At 32.6% G+C, this 16333-nt stretch overlaps 1 protein-coding gene and 1 long non-coding RNA gene across 3 annotated transcripts in view; one reads left to right on the forward strand and one right to left on the reverse strand.

Annotated features, from left to right (window-relative positions):
• The first annotated feature begins 2004 nt into the window (after positions 1-2004).
• On the forward strand, positions 2005-3092 carry LOC121127254 (uncharacterized). The gene is made up of 2 exons (XR_005867708.1): positions 2005-2204; positions 2682-3092. It is a non-coding gene; the product is annotated as an uncharacterized lncRNA (long non-coding RNA).
• A 4746-nt stretch (positions 3093-7838) lies between these two features.
• LOC121127300 (palmitoyltransferase ZDHHC6) overlaps positions 7839-16333 on the reverse strand; it is a 52475-nt gene continuing 43980 nt past the window's right edge. The window contains exon 8 of one of the 2 annotated variants that reach the window (XR_011782385.1): positions 7839-8424. The gene's annotated coding sequence lies outside the window, so the exon portion shown is untranslated. Of the gene's footprint in view, positions 8498-16333 lie in introns of both variants that reach the window. The other variant, XR_011782386.1, reaches the window with a different exon arrangement.

Here is a 16333-nt window from a genome sequence, read left to right on the forward strand (position 1 = left end):
AGATGCTATAGACTTGGTTATATAATGAGAGAAAATGGTCCCACCTTTAATCCATCAAAATCAAGTGCTATAGTATTCTCAAAAGTATATAAATTAAGATCTAAATACTTTCCCCGATTATATAGGAATGGAAAAGTTATGAAATAAGTAACACAAATGAAGTACCTAGGTGTGGTGTTTGATCAAGGACTCACTCGACCGAACACCTGAAAGAAAAAGCACCGAAGTGTTCCCGTATTTGGAACATGAAAAAGGCAGTCATATGGCAATAGTGGGGGTAACGTCAAATAAAGTTATTTGGCTTTACTAAGTGTCATGATCAGACCCATCATCATCTATGAGTGTCTTGTATCGGGCACACCGTTATTGCAAAGAAAAGTGAAATAAGGAAATTAACCGCCATTCAGAGAAAACCTCTCTTAAGCATGACTCATACCCTCCGATCAACACCAACAACAGGAATACAGGCAGTGATAGGCATAACTCCTTTCGACCAGTACATACAAGCACAGCAACCAATGAAGTTGGTTTTTGGTTTTTATTTCAAGATGGAGAAAAAGGGATTTTCTGCGGACACTTGGAAGGGCATCGGGATTTTCTAAGGCGTCGTATGCATTGTTTCCTTTGCCGTAAAATACTTGATCAAGTTGAATTGAATAAAGTAAGGGACTACATCACCGGCATTCATATTTGGGTCGGCAACTGTCAAGTTGAACACCCTGATACAGTTATGTATACAGACGGATCCAAAGATGAGAAAGGCTATAAAGGTGCATTATGAGCTATCACTTGAGCTGACATGTCAATTTATCAATCATCAGCATCATTAAATCTGTCTTCAAAGCATAAATAATCGACATCACACAATGTTAACCAAGACAACCATCAAAAAACGTAATAACTGCATCCCTTTTATATCAATTCTTTTTGATATCCCTACTACAGACCACATGCCCTTGGTCAACCTCCTCGGAGACAGGAATTTAGATGAAATAACAAACATGAGACACTTTTGCCTGAAACAAACAACACTGCTATGGAAATTCGAAATTGCACATGTGGCTGGAGCAAGTTAGAAAGTAGCCGACACAGCTTAAAGATATCCTTCTACAAAATATCCACAAGAAGATTACGACCACGAAATAATGAATATTGAGTTTCTTGTAATGGCGTCGATCAAATCTCAGGTCGATGAATTGAATGTCTTAACGTGGTAACTAATATTTGAGGAGATGGGAAGAAATCCAACATTGCACAAATTGACGTGTATAATCAAATCATGTTTTCCAAAGGAAGTTGAAGATATGGAACAGGAGGTCAGGCAATTTTTAATCTATAAAGATAATTTAAACACCTTCTCGGGGGTATTATTTAAAAATACATCATTGTAATCTCTAAGAATTTGCGTCAAAAGGTTGTAATGCAACACACTAGGTACATGACATCCCACTGCATGTTTTGATTCTACTGACCACCCATATATAACGACATGAAAAGAAAAGGGAACCGTTGCCTTACATTTTACAAAATACCACAATCTCTACAAAAATGCTCCCTTCATATACTTTCATTCCTGGCACTCCATGTGAGACAATTTATGCAGACTTCTTCGACCGAAAAAGGAAACACCATTTGGTGGTTCGAAACTATCTTTCTGGATGGTCGGAGGTATAATTGCACAATAGACTGTTCATAAGTAAATTTATAGAACCATAGCTTATCCCCATTCCTAAGGTAGAATACATACCCCAAAGCAAAATTATCGGCTAAAATGATAACGAAACTCACGAACATCAACCTGAGATCGAAATCTTTGAAGGGTTTATAGATCAGGGAAACACCATGGACTCCAACGAACATAAATCAAATCTGGATATAAATGTATCAGATGGTAACTCTCGTAAACTAATAAACAATTCAACCTCAGCAAGCAGGTCAACGACTTCCGCCTCACGAAAACGCTCATCCAAGACAAGAAAAGAAAAGAACATTTATGATCTCTTTAAATCAATACGTGAGTCTCACATCCATGATAACTCTATAACATTATTTTATTAGGATCATAATAGTATTGGAGGGATATACAGGTTTGGAATGGGCGATAACTAATTTACATAAGAAAAGAAGAACAGTTGCATTATGGAGATAAGAGAAGAAGGTTCTAGATTAAATCATTTTATTTAATTTATATCATAACATTCTATGTAAGTAATCATTATTTATTGTTATCCAATATTTATATTCTTATTATTATATGTGAGGAGGCAACTAGAAATGATGCTTGAATGATTTTTGTCAACAAATTGTTGTATCAATTTATATTCTTCAACTAATTATCTTCCATATCTTTTAATGAACTATTTTGATCAGCCTTACAGAAGCCCCTTTATTTCTACCTAGAGATTGCAAAAATTTACGGTGACAATAAAATAACAACATATGGTTTCCATGATTTAATTTTCTTTTGACATATGTGGGCGTCAATATACAAGGAATATTGAACAAAAATTAAGATAAGGAAAAAATCCCAATTACTTTTTGACGATATTTTTAGATAAGATAATTATACTATCTTTGCGAATCGATGCTAGGATTTCATAATGAAGAGAGTCTTATCTTCAATGCAACACTTAATTTGGAAATTTTTAATGGAGGAACTCATCCTTATTATATTATTTCAGATTCGTAGTCGATATTAAAGAGGGAAAAGCTCTTTTGACTAGTGTATAATTCAACTCACAAATTGAAATACAAATAATATTATAAAAGTGTTGGCTGTTTTCTTACCACTTTTCCCAACGCCTTCCAATATTTCCAATGAATCCTCGGAATCCCTTCATTTCAACTTCTACTCTAGTTTCTGACGAATATAATTGTATTACTATACAGAGGAATATCAAATATGAGTTAGGATCTAAGACACAAATTTCTCTTTGGAAGATATGAAAGACAGTGTTTGGAATTGAGTCTTTTATATATCTGGCCATATAATCACCTATATGCAACCCTCATTATATTAACCTGTTTTTTCCCTCCAAAAGTTTGGAAGTTTTTCATATTGTTTATTCGAAATATAGAAATCAAGCCATATACACATGTGTTATCATTATTTTGTGTTTTATTATAGAGTAAGTTATATAGTCCCCTTATTTGAAAACTTAGAACCTGAGGAGCTGTGTGTTTATTTATGTATATTAAATTGTGTTATATTTTATGTAAAGTCATTTTGTATATATTATCTTGTATATAATAATAAAAGAAGTAACTCAATAGGTGAAGAAGTGAAGAGTTATTCTTAAGTGCAAGAACATAATCACTGCAATTAATTACATAGCCTTGCGCAGTCGGTAATTACTGATAATTACAGCTAAGAATCTATAGAAACTTTAATTTCAAAAAATATTAAGTGGATTTTAAGTTATCAAAATTGATAAGTGAAATTGGTTGGACGAGGTGATGACTTAAGGAAACGATCACCTAGCAAGAAGGCTCAAGTAACCAAAGCTGTTAATAGCATAAACAGTTTGTGTAAGTCCTATTACCACGGAAAACATCTGAAGGAAAATTATTCCTAGATAAAGCAAGGATTCGTCTTCAAAAAGCCTATGAATCATTGGAGGATTATTACATGGAATTGATAGACGTAGATCCAGATCAAACAGATGAATACAATACCCAATTGGAGGAATATAATACAAAATATCAAGAGACTCTGAAGAAGTTTTTAGATACTATGTATTTGAATGAGCCAACTTTGTACCAACTTTAAATAAACTACCTGAACCTTCTTGTAGCATTATCCATGTTGACAACTCTGCACTACCTTTTAATTTAACAAAGGATCATAATCCTCATGAATTAGTTAAATGGGTCAAAAGTTTCAAGAGTTACTATACTCAAAATTCAATTGATAAATTTCCCCTGCATGTTCAACATACTCACTTCTACAAGAGAATTGATGCTAGTCTGAGAGCCAGAATAAGTCCTAATATACAAGATTTCTCATAGATATAGATGATTTGAAGAGATTATCAGTCTTCACAGAAGGGTTGCCAAATGTTTTAGTGAACAAAGTTCAATGATTAATTAAAAAGATGGATAAAATCAAGAAAGCAGTCAAGTCAGTTAAGTGAAACATTAAGAAAACAGATAAGACCAATATAGAAGGAGAATATTTGCTTGGAGAAATACACCCAGGGCAGATGGATTTAGTCCCGCACAAATGATGCTCAGCGGAAGACAACATGGTTATTTACCAACACTACACCATATCAACATACATTGCCATTAATACATCTTGCTTCATCCCCTGAAACATACAAAAAAACAATGAAAGAGTTAACAAATGCATATCCGATCCTATCCGATTGGCCAATTGCTATTTAACCAAAGCGATTGACAATACTCAAGATGAAGCCACTATGGCTGAATCGATAATAAGATCTTGAATAGCTTTGAATGTGTTGAAAGACGTGCCGAAAAAAGAAGGGGTTGACATTTTTGAGTTTACATTGTTACATACCATGATTAAAGTTGATAATTTTGGTAAGAATACAATAGCGGGCGAGGAGAAGGGACAAAATATTTATACCATCATTGATTAAATAATATACATCTTCTTCTGTCAAGAACGTTATCAATCCTGCCTTTATTATTCAATATTAGTATAATGTTAAATGCTGATAGTAGATAGAGAACTGAATTAAATGCCTAGAATAACGTCGCCTTCAGTCTGAATTTCTGAAAATGGAGGCCCAGAAATTTGGAAAATACTTAAGTGATGAGAAACAGATGACTTGTCGGATTTGTGCATATAAATGTTCCATTAGTCTAGAATTACATGCCACTCATTATCTTCATCTTATATCAAAAGTATGGATATTCATTTATAAAATCAAGTTAACGACGATTACATCAAATCAGACTTTAACTTTGATCTCACAAGGATGGTTATTACATGTAATATAACCTTATCCATTGCTAATCATCATACGTTCAAAAAAATTGTGGAGAAATATACGGGTAAAATCTTCCCTTCCCGAGGAACCATCATTAATAAATAGAGAATGTTGGTAATGATGTCATTTATAGAAATACCTCTATTGTAAATTGGGAAATTAAGATAATTTTCAGGATGTTTAGAGGCATCCCCTCCAAATTACGAAATGGAACTCTGAATTTTGTAACATCTAACAGTAAATATTCATTTTTTTAAAAATCTAATCATAAAATATGTGGTTCTATTTTAGCTAAAATTGTCAAGAATTATGATACACAGCTCATTAAATGGCAAAAACAAGTGCTTAAATATTCACAACAACGGGAGTAGTAGCTTCTCCTAGTATCTGTGCAACTAGCCCAGTTTTTAGTAATCTGTGGAACCGTTCAATAAGCCCGTTTGATTCAGGATGATATGATGTGGCCGTCTTATTTGCGATTCCAAGTGCCCTGCAAACACACGCCCAAATAGCACTTGTAAATTGTCTCCCCCTGTCTGACACATAATGTCAGGTACTCCAAATTTTGATATCCAAATGTCCAAGAAAGCTTCAGCCACCGTAATAGAGGTGATATTTGGAATTGAGATGACTTCTGGCCACCTCATATGTCGATTTATTATAGTCAGGTCATAGCGCTGTCCTTTGACAAGTTTGAGCGTGCCAATTATATCAATGTAGATGAAGGCAAGTCTCGCTGATGGTGGATCGAAAGAGGAAGTGGGCTTGGAATTTCTAAAAGGTTTCGTTGGTCAACATGCGATGGATTATTCAGTAATTTTACCATATGATCACTTAATTTAGGCCAAGCATTCTAAGTGATGCCCTTTTTAAGTATCTTTGAATCCTGGATGATTATCTTTGTGACTTTAATGAATACTTCGTAGGCAAAGGTCTGGAGAAGACACTACGACACGTAAGAAGTCTTTGTTGCCAAAGCCTGCATGACAACTTTCTGATACACACTTGAGATAAGGTGTAACTTTAAAATTTACTCTTTTTAAATTTAGGGTCTGGAGTCTTTGATCTTCTATGACATTTTGAAAAAAGTTGGGACTTAATTTGATGTTGTTGACACTTATCGAAAAAATATCCGCGGTGTGGTTTAATTTTCCTGATACATGCTCAATCCTGCAATTAAACTCTGCTACATATGCAAATATACAGAATTTTTTTTGGAGTCCAGGAGGGATTGCGGATGTCTATCGCCGATACTTAAGGTTTATGATCTGTGAATACTCTAAAATTTTCACCATCTAATCCCACAGGAAATGCTTAATGCTTTCCTTAATATAAAGTAATTCCCTATCAAAAGTTGAACATTTATTTTACGTTTCAAATAAGGCTTTATACCAAAATAATAGTGGTTGCCAGGGCCCATTCACTTTCTGTTCCAGAACAGCTCCCATTCCAGTATCAAACGTATCTGTTGTAAGGGCTAAAAGTACTCATGGGTATTTGATTGTAAGCTCTGTGCAAGTCCATATCTCTAAAAAATTTCATCCCTCCAAAGGTTGGCAACGAAATCCCTTAAATTTGGAAGAGGATATCGATCTAGATCTGTCATGTTATTTAATTGACGATAATGACCACACATTCGCCAGCCTCCTTTGGCTTTAGGTACTACATGAATCGCCGATGAAAAATTTGAAGAAGATACACGAATTTTTCCTTTCTCTAAAAATCTATCAATTTCGTTTTCGGAAAATCAGGTCCTAAAATAGGCCAGCCTCTAGATACAACATTAAATTTCCATTGGAAACGTTCTAGATTTTCTATTTGTACCCTTAGAGTTTTAGTACCGAGAGCTTCCACTAGATTCCCTCCATAAACAAAGATAGTTGGCAATCTAACACGAATGAAATCTTTACAATTCGTCGGGAATATAACAGATACCTGGGCACCCGTATTTACAAGAAAATTCATGAACTTATATTGTATTTAACTAATAAGAAATTTGAAGATTTATTTAATACCTTGGTCCCATGCAACCGAGGACAATTTTTTTTTTTGAATCAATGAATTAAAATGACAATCAGGACCAGAGCACACAGTTGCATTCAAACCAAATTTTGGATGATAATAAAAGACTTTTTTTAAATTTTGCAGATGTTGAGGACTTCGAAAAAGCTCCACAAGGTTTTTTCTTAATCAAAGGTGCGACAGTGGGAGAAGAAGATGGATCCTGGAAAGTCGTAAGTGTTGATTGTGCTCTCAAATATCCCTGTTGTTCCTTTGGAGTATTCCTTATTATTCGCTCTTTAATAAAACTTTCACATAAATCCTTAAAAAATTCCTCATCCAGAAGAAGTTGAACCTAATCTTTTACCTCCATGCTCAAGAGCCCGGAAGTATGAACCATGATGTCGGATATTCTTTTTATACTTGTTGAAGATGATTGCCCATATCGGACTAATATGGACTAATTTCTTCGCTCCCTGATAAATGAAATTCTCCTTACTAATAGGAGTAATATTGAAAACCTCACCCGGCAATGCTGACGCACTAAGACGGTATTTAACTTTGGTATGGCAAACCCCCTCAACGTAAAATAAAGTTCAATTCTCCAGAAGTCATCTGAAGAACAGAACCTAGGAAGGCGGAGTTGATCACCGGCCATTCCTAAATTCGCCTCTTCCGTTTTAATCTATCATGGTTGTTTTTGGGGAGACACAGGTGGGGAAGTTTGCTTTCAGGGCATTTTTCGAATCACGTCAGGGTCACCAATGTAAAGTATTTAATTTTAAAAAATTTAGTGATTATATTATAGATTAATAAAAATAATAACGAAAATAAAAAGGAGAAGTGATCAAGTTGATCAAATCAAAATTCAACAAATTTATACTGGACTGTTGCCAAAATGATTAAAGACACATATATGTCGTGCATTCATTTGAGCAACATTTATTTCAAAGATGGTCATCGTAGCAAATTTCATTTGAGCAAGTATTAATTTCAGCAAATCTTCATTTCAGCGACATTTTCATATAGTAAATATTATTAAATAAATTATGTCATTGTTAGATGTCATAACTCTTCACCCACCAGAGCGTAGTTCAAAATCAAATTAGAGAGTATTGAAGGATCAACTGAGGTTCTCATCGGATTTCGTCTCAAATCTGTAAGCTTATTTGGAGGAATGAATTTACAAAACCAATTAAGTGGGATGGCATTCAAGCACTTCGATCTACGGGTCTTCTTAGAATAGAATCTTTAAAAAAGGATGGGCATTCTCCAATAATTTTTGTTGTCTAATATTATGACAGTAAACCTTATATCCATGAGTCATTTTTGACTTGATTCCAAACTATGTCACTTGTATTGTGTTCTTTTTTGGAGAAGGCTTCATGGGAGCTGGTATGGTTCTTTTTATGACCTCCTTAATCCCTCTGCTAGCTTCCTTCATTGTAGAAATTCTTAAAGAGCACTATAAAATATAGATTGGCCCTATTATTAATGTTACTTATGGATTATTCTCATTAAGAATATGGATTGGAAACCTGTGAAAGACGTAGAATTATTTTTGTGGATTTTTCAAATAATTTAGTAACTTTTGGAAAAAATCTTGATTATTCATAATTATGTTAATTGATTTAATAGAAGTAACAAATTATAGAATAGAATAAATAGTCGCACTTATTCCAGATTAGATATGAAAAGATCCTTTCAACCTAATTTTTTATTTATTGACTAATTAACTATTTAGCGTGTACGGTGAAGCAACATCAATATCATACGAATATCTACTCACACTTACCAACACGGTTGTTTCAGTTTGACACATTCTTGTTGAATATTTTATATCAACTAGGGGTTTGGTTGGTATGTTTCATGTGTCCAACAAAAAATATTTAATGGTTGAAAGTCTAATATTAATCAGTCAGAGCTGAATGGTTAGGTTTAATAAATTTTTAATTGGATATTTGTATATCCTAGCATTTTTAGTAATAGTTACAACTTGTATTTATAATACTTTTACAAATCTGTTATCTTGTGCATACTCATCTTGACCTTTTTAATATGAAGAGGAATCTTGCCAATAATAATAGAAATGTGATTCGTTTAGTCCTCCATCCTTCCCTTTACTACCTTCAAGCCCCCTCCTCGCCTTTGTGAGAGACGATTTGGGATATTAAACTTATACTATTGTTGTACTATATACTTATTAAAATAAGTTAAACAAATTCAATTTTCAAATTATACATTTGTTTTGATATTTATCCTGCATACACCTAAAAAATCAAGAATATGCATATTATTCATAATTTAACTTTTTCTTATTATTTTCCTTTTCTTTTTTTTTTCACAAAAAGTGTTCCATCTAGTTTTGCTCAGGACACAATTATCTCCAACCTGTTTCTTAATCTTCAAGAGGACGAAATAAATCGAACGAGAATATGGAAATACAACTTTCTTGATAAAGAGATTGAAGACCAAACTCAAATATTCTCTAATAGATCGAAGAACGACCGAGGCGTTGGTTCGGGATTTTGTAATCACTAAAGGTGATTAAGTAGTGGGGAAACCTCCATAACCTTCACTCCTCATAACAATGTTTTCCAAGCAGAAATGCTGGTCGTAAAAGAGGCTATTTCTTGGATTAAAGACAATCTTGAGAAATTGAGCCTTGTATTTAATGGGTATAATTAGCCTTGCTCTGAATACAATTACCTTGGAAAATAATGTTTCGTTTAACTCTACGGTTGAGCCTCGATCTAGTGGAGTAAACCAAAAACTACGACCAGCAAATTGGACTGTATAACATTACCCTGGGGAAATGAAAGTATGGATACAGGAGTTTTCTTCATATTAGAAGTCTAGCAACACGAATTTTATTGAAATCTCTGTACAACATGCCTATTTTTTCAAATGCTTAGATTTAAATCTAGAAGTGGCAATAAAACAGAAAATGGTCGAGTCAACAACAATTTTAAAGATCCTAGCAATAACATACATGTCCTGTCTCTTATGCAAATTTTGGATTCAGAATTTTTGAATAGATAATGTTTTCTATTTGCTAGTATTCCACATAACAATAGGATCATTCAAAAAATATAAAATCGAACCAAAATCCTTTTATACGCTTATTTTTTAAATAAAACATGAAATATTTTTTATATTATAGGCTATGATATTCTTTATCTATCTTTCTATCCATATATATAATGTTAATGTCTGTGTGTGTGTTTTAGGTTTTTAGACCATGGCAATCTTAAAATAGCATTGACGTCTATGCAGAATAAAGCAATCCTTATTGCGTACCACGGACAGAGGAACAGTGAGATCGACGTTTGACCCAGAACAGAGCAACCACTTCCTCATTGCGTTCCATGGAGACACAGGAGTATCGAGGCCACCGTCTATCCAAACCAAAAAAAGGATAACATGAAGGGAGAATAATCCATAAAATATTAAGGTCTATATTTCTTAATGTCCCGGCCAACTTCTTATAAAAAAGTGTACAAAGATACATATTATCACAAAGATGTAGCAAGAATAATTCTTAAATTTTACGTTCTTTTTTTTATTTGTTCCTTTAATTGGTTAGATGGAGTTGAACTAATTAAGTATAAGTAAACATTATAGTATTACAGTTACTCCAATTAACCTAGGAATCTTGTGTGAAGTCCATATACATAAAGAACATTTCTTTCTCTAGCAATCTCCTGGGCGCTAACCTACACACAATGAGTTCAAGATAATCTTTTTTCCTGAGTGCGTTGTCCATGAGGTACGGCGATTCCGTCCCTTTTCTTTTCTTTTTTTATTGATTTAGCAGAGGTGTTCTTAATTGATTAAAATTTCTTAAGGTCCCAAGCAATGCTGAGACAAATATCCTTTAGTCACTATGAAAGATAAATAAGTCAAAATGGTCTAAAAAAGAGGGCCGTTTTTCATCATACAAATGGAAGTATATCGACTTCAAAAGAAGATACAAAATTAATAAAACCACTTTTATAATCAGGTTGATGTACTATACTGATAGATATTTCAGAAACTCGACAACCCAGATAAAAACTGAGATCAGTTTTGGTTTTTTGGGTTGTCCAGGATAAATTATATTTTTGGATTCATTACATTAGTAAAAATTATGAACCTTTCATTGTTCGCCGTGAAATGATAGTGAATTCCTCAGGTTGACTAATTGATAAGGTTTTGTAATTGATCATTTTAGAGTATGAGATATTTATTGTGATGAAAATTGAGTGCACTTTGGGCATGTTAAAAAAAGTAAAAAACAACGTGGTAAAGCTGACAATTTGAAGAAGGTTTTGGAGGAGAAAACCTTAACCTCCATGACGTTGATTATATCAGCCACATTAAGCTGTGACAAGGGAGGAAGGGGACAAGGAAATAAAAAAAGGGCATTGGTAAGGATTAATCCGATGTTGATCCTCAATTCTACTCAGAGTCCAACAAGGACTTACTATTATCAATCAAGATTACTCTCCGTCCTTCTTTTAAAAAGTACCTTTAAATAGTCAGATGGAGTTGCACTGATTACGTATAAATAATGATTATAATATAACAATTACTCCATCTGACATAGGAACTGTTTTTAAAATCCATATACAAATTGTATATTTCCTTCTCTAGGAATGACCAAGACGCAAACCTACACACATTGATTTCAAGAAAATAACTTTTCCCGTGCGCGTTGTTATCCTCAAGGTTACTTTCTGTCTTTAATGAGCACACCCGATTGTTCAACAGGTTTGGTTTAAAATAGAATGTAGTGGTAAATTAAGTTCAAAACTAATGAGTGAAGTAATAATAACAATAGCGGAGAAACAAAAGATGAATTCTTCAGATTACTAATTCCAAGAAAGTGGTAAGGTAAAAAATACACACAATTTACATCACTAGATATCTATATTAATAGGTATGGGAAATATTATCGCACAATTTGAAGAATGTTTTAGAGTATAGCAGCTTAGCTGTCATGACGTTTTATTAGATTAGCTTTGAGCAGTTCTGAGAGAGAGGGAAAGAAAGAAAGAAAACACAGATCGTACTCGTATGACGCTCCTACTGAAGGTCACCTTTTTCAGTTTAGTATTCAAAGGATATTGTTTATTACTGTTGTGATACTTAGGACTTTTAATAATGTCATTAATTACATGTGTGTCACTCGTAAAAAGTAAAGGAATCAGTTCCTGAATAGTAGTAAGTCTTCGGGAGTCTTTATTTCTTCCTCAAATCACGAGGTGGATAAGTATCTACTTCATTGTCGTCATATGGGATTCAAGATGTCAAATATTACTCCGAAAGAGCAAGTGTATTTCCTTAGTTATAGTGGGGGAGGATTTAATCTATGATTTTACAACGATTCCATTAAGAAATTCAACTACTTAAAAATATAAGAAATTAATTAGATAAAAACTAAGTAAATAATTATAATAATACTTGTATGATTTATGATAACATTTACCTTTCTTCATTTCACTATCATAATATCCTTGACATGACCCTCCATAAAACAGGACCTTTTCGGCATATCTATGTCTGACATCACACTGAAAACTCTCTCATAATCAATAGGAGTGTTTTTGTGTTTAAAAAAATTGCTATCATAATTGATGGTTTCAGGTGCCAATTCTCTCAATTCGATGTATCCTTTGTTTTTCTCTATAACCTCCAGACATTTAGTTTTGAAAGGTTCAAGTGTAATATCTTGGCATAGATTTTCAACGATAGTTACAATTGCGAGTAGTGGCAATCTCTTTTCCAATGCTGTATTGGATTCAAATTGTTTTGAATAAACACTATTTCTGACAAAAGGGACTCATTCTTCAAAACATTTTTACTTTTTTATTTCATTATTATTTTGATCCATACCATTAATATACTGTTTGACTGAATTGAAGTGATTTGCATAGTATTTCACTGCTTTAAGTCAAGATCCCTAACGCGTGAGGATAGGTGCTGGTGGGAGGGGAGCTTGGCATAAAGCAGTAAATTTACGTTTTCTATCACCTGAACTAAAAAATACTTTCTTCACTTCAGAGATGAGATGTTTGTATTGTCGAAATAATCCAAACAAAGCGTTGCTATTCTGTTCACACGATGAACTAAACTAGTGACATGCAAGATCATTGGAAAATGCAGTTTCAGGTTTTCGGCTGCTTTAATATAATATGAAGCTCCGTCTGTAATGAAAACCTTCAGTCTTTCGCCTCTTATATCTGAGTCAAGAACGTTGCTGATGCTTTTTACAGTAACACTTGTAATAGTTTTATTGTCGGATTTGGTAACATTTTGCAATTTAATGAGATCAGGACGACCCTAAAAATAACCATTTAAAAAGACCAACCAACACGACACAAGAAACGTAATGAACTATTCTACTTTCAAAACCAAATATCAAGTCAGGACTTCATCTCAAACTTCATTACTATTTCGAAGTAACTTTACAGGTTTCTAAATGTTATGGAAATAATAAATACGTAGTTCGTAATTACAGGTTACTTATTTCTATATGATTAATGATCATGAATTTTTATACGTTTTCTCCTAAAGAATGAAAAAATAATGATGACAGATTCTAGTATTATAAGGATTACCTATTGCAAAAACCCTCTCCCGCTTTTGAGGACATATAATATTCATATCTGGTATGACAAATGATTTAATAAATATTTTTGTCATTTAGTTAGTTTAGTTTTATAATTTATCTAAAATCTATTTTTTGATGTTTAAGTCTAAACAACATTGCTTTTTTTTTTTTTTTTTTTTTTTTTTTTTGGATAAACCTTTTTTAATAAATATAGATAAAAAATAAGATTTTTAAAAAATGCAGGAGTAAAAGTGTTTCAACTAACGTTTGACGAAATTTCGGTGTCCGCTTTTTATATTGAAGATTTTTTCAGTGAGACTCGATAAAGTTTTTTATATCAACATTTATTGGGTCAGGCTTCTTTACAACTAGGATTGGTTCAGTGGGGATTTAATAATTTATATTAGAACCAAATGACTATTGATGTTATTTCATAAAAAAAAACATTCAAATTATATTTTTACATGAACATCAACATACTTAAATTTTGTAGTCAGTTCTATTCATACTCGTCATCTAATCCAAGTTTTGGGATTGAAGGAATTAATATTTCTGATAATATATTGAAGTACATTCGTCTCTTGAATCACTTTTCATCCAAGAGCTCCAAATAGGGAGACTTATGTTACATATGAGTTAAATGAATCAAATCAAATATTGAAATCAATTTTTGAATTATAATTCTATAATACCTCTTAAAAATTGTTTCAATCATTCAATCCAAAACAAAATATCTTCACTTCATTATTTTTTTATTGACTAGGAAGAGAATTATTATAGATATCAAATCATAAGCCTTTTCATTAAAGTGAGGATAGAGATTTCTTAGTACGTAAAATGAAGTTCATCTAAGAATCTGGTTAAGTCGTCATTCCCAGTCCACGGAATTAAAGAAGTCATGATAAAGTATCAAAGCTATGATACATTTCATTTCCAAGAAGAAATTTATTTGTATTCTTCTTCACGCAAATATTTACAATTCTATTTTTATCTGATTATTTTATTTGCAAAATATTTTTGAAGAATCTGTAAATTTTTATCTAGATCCTAGACAATTTAATTTTTAAGTCTAAAGTACGAAATAACTAATTAATTCCTCAAAAATGGTTTCGATATATTGAAATAATGAATGTCAGATCTTTTTTTTTATTACTTTAGTTCCAAATAGTTATCTTTATGATTTTATTTAAAATTGAATTATATCTGGAAAAGTACAATAATGTTAGCTGTAATTTTGTATGTAATAATACCTGTTCGTATCCTCATGCTGGAAGATTAACGATTTTGCTACAGCCAATTTAGTCTAATAATTAATCATTCACGTTTTCTTGGCAAGTTCTTAATAAAATATGATACTAACACTGTAGACTTAGTTAATAAATACTATTTGAATTTAAATGGACTATTTTATATCTTCAGTTTCACATTTAAAAAATTTATAAAATAAAAGAAAGTTTTATAAAAATTTATATATTCAATTCAAAATTTATAGCAAAGTCTTTTAAATAGTCCAGTAACGGACATTTATCTCTATTTTTAATTGACCTTCCCAATTCTTCTTTTGCTTTTTAAAAATAATTTTTCTAGCCAAAAGATGGCCAGCAAGAATTTACTGTAAAAAAACTTCTTGCATGCCATTTTCTTTCATTTTACTTTTTATTAATTTCTATATATTTAGGTGTTGACATTGCAAAGAGGATTGAAAGGCCATGTGCCAGGCATCAACCAAATTGTTGGTCATGGCAGATCGTTAATGTCTCTTTTTATATTGTGATGGAGGATGTCGAGGTATTTTTTGAGCGCTTCCTATCAGTCTACCAAAATAAGTGCTCTGAAAATAATACACATCGACTGTGAGATTTTCAGGGAATGTATTTGTTAAGATTTGGAACGCTTTAGGTATATTTTCTAATGGTAGAAAGGCTAACGAAAGCAAGGATTAGTCAAAATGCAAAATTCTTCCTTATTAATATATTGAATCAGTTTGCCGGAAATTTAAATGTGCCTCCAAAGCGATTTTCCCAAATGGAAAAAACACCTAATAATTTTTGTTTTAGGGAATGCTCATTGAGTAGCTTTTATGGCTGCTTGTTTGAAGTCCATTAATACACTTTGAGAATTAAAATTGTATTGAACAACAATTGTCCATAGTTATCCCAAAATCTTATGTAACTCTCCTGTGATTTGCTAGGAAGGAGTCCATACACGCATTGAATAGCAGTGTCTATTAACAACACATCAATCGTATGTAGTTGGTAAAATATTGAGGGACTAACTTTAAAGGTATCATCAGTGAACCTATCAGGGTAAATATTTATTAGTCTCAACATTTTACATGGGCCAAAGTCTAAGATTCTATTTTTATCTTCTACTCCGGAATAAAATAATATAATTTGTTTCCATGAAGGAGTGAGAGTAAAATCTGTTGGAATTACGCAGCCATGTCTCATCGTACGAGATGGTGGAGCCATTTGATCCTTTCTGACGCGTCTTAATATTTGAGAAAGGTTTTTCTTGATTCCAATACTCGTTGAGGCTTCTTCCCTATGTTCTTGAACCTCTTCACAAATTATGGACCTCGTAGTCTCTGAAGACGTATGGTCTCTATATTTTAATCTATTGTTAAATTTTTGACCTTAATCTTGTGAGGTGCTGAGACATGACAATGGTCAGATGATGGAAAATTTGGTCCATCACCTTCTTGAGGGTCAAGCTTTGTTTTTATTCTTCCCTTATATTCAACTTCAGAATTTAAAATTCCACGTTCACATATTTTTTT

This window comes from Lepeophtheirus salmonis, chromosome 12 (genome assembly GCF_016086655.4).
Source record: "Lepeophtheirus salmonis chromosome 12, UVic_Lsal_1.4, whole genome shotgun sequence".
Lineage (NCBI taxonomy): Eukaryota > Metazoa > Arthropoda > Copepoda > Siphonostomatoida > Caligidae > Lepeophtheirus > Lepeophtheirus salmonis.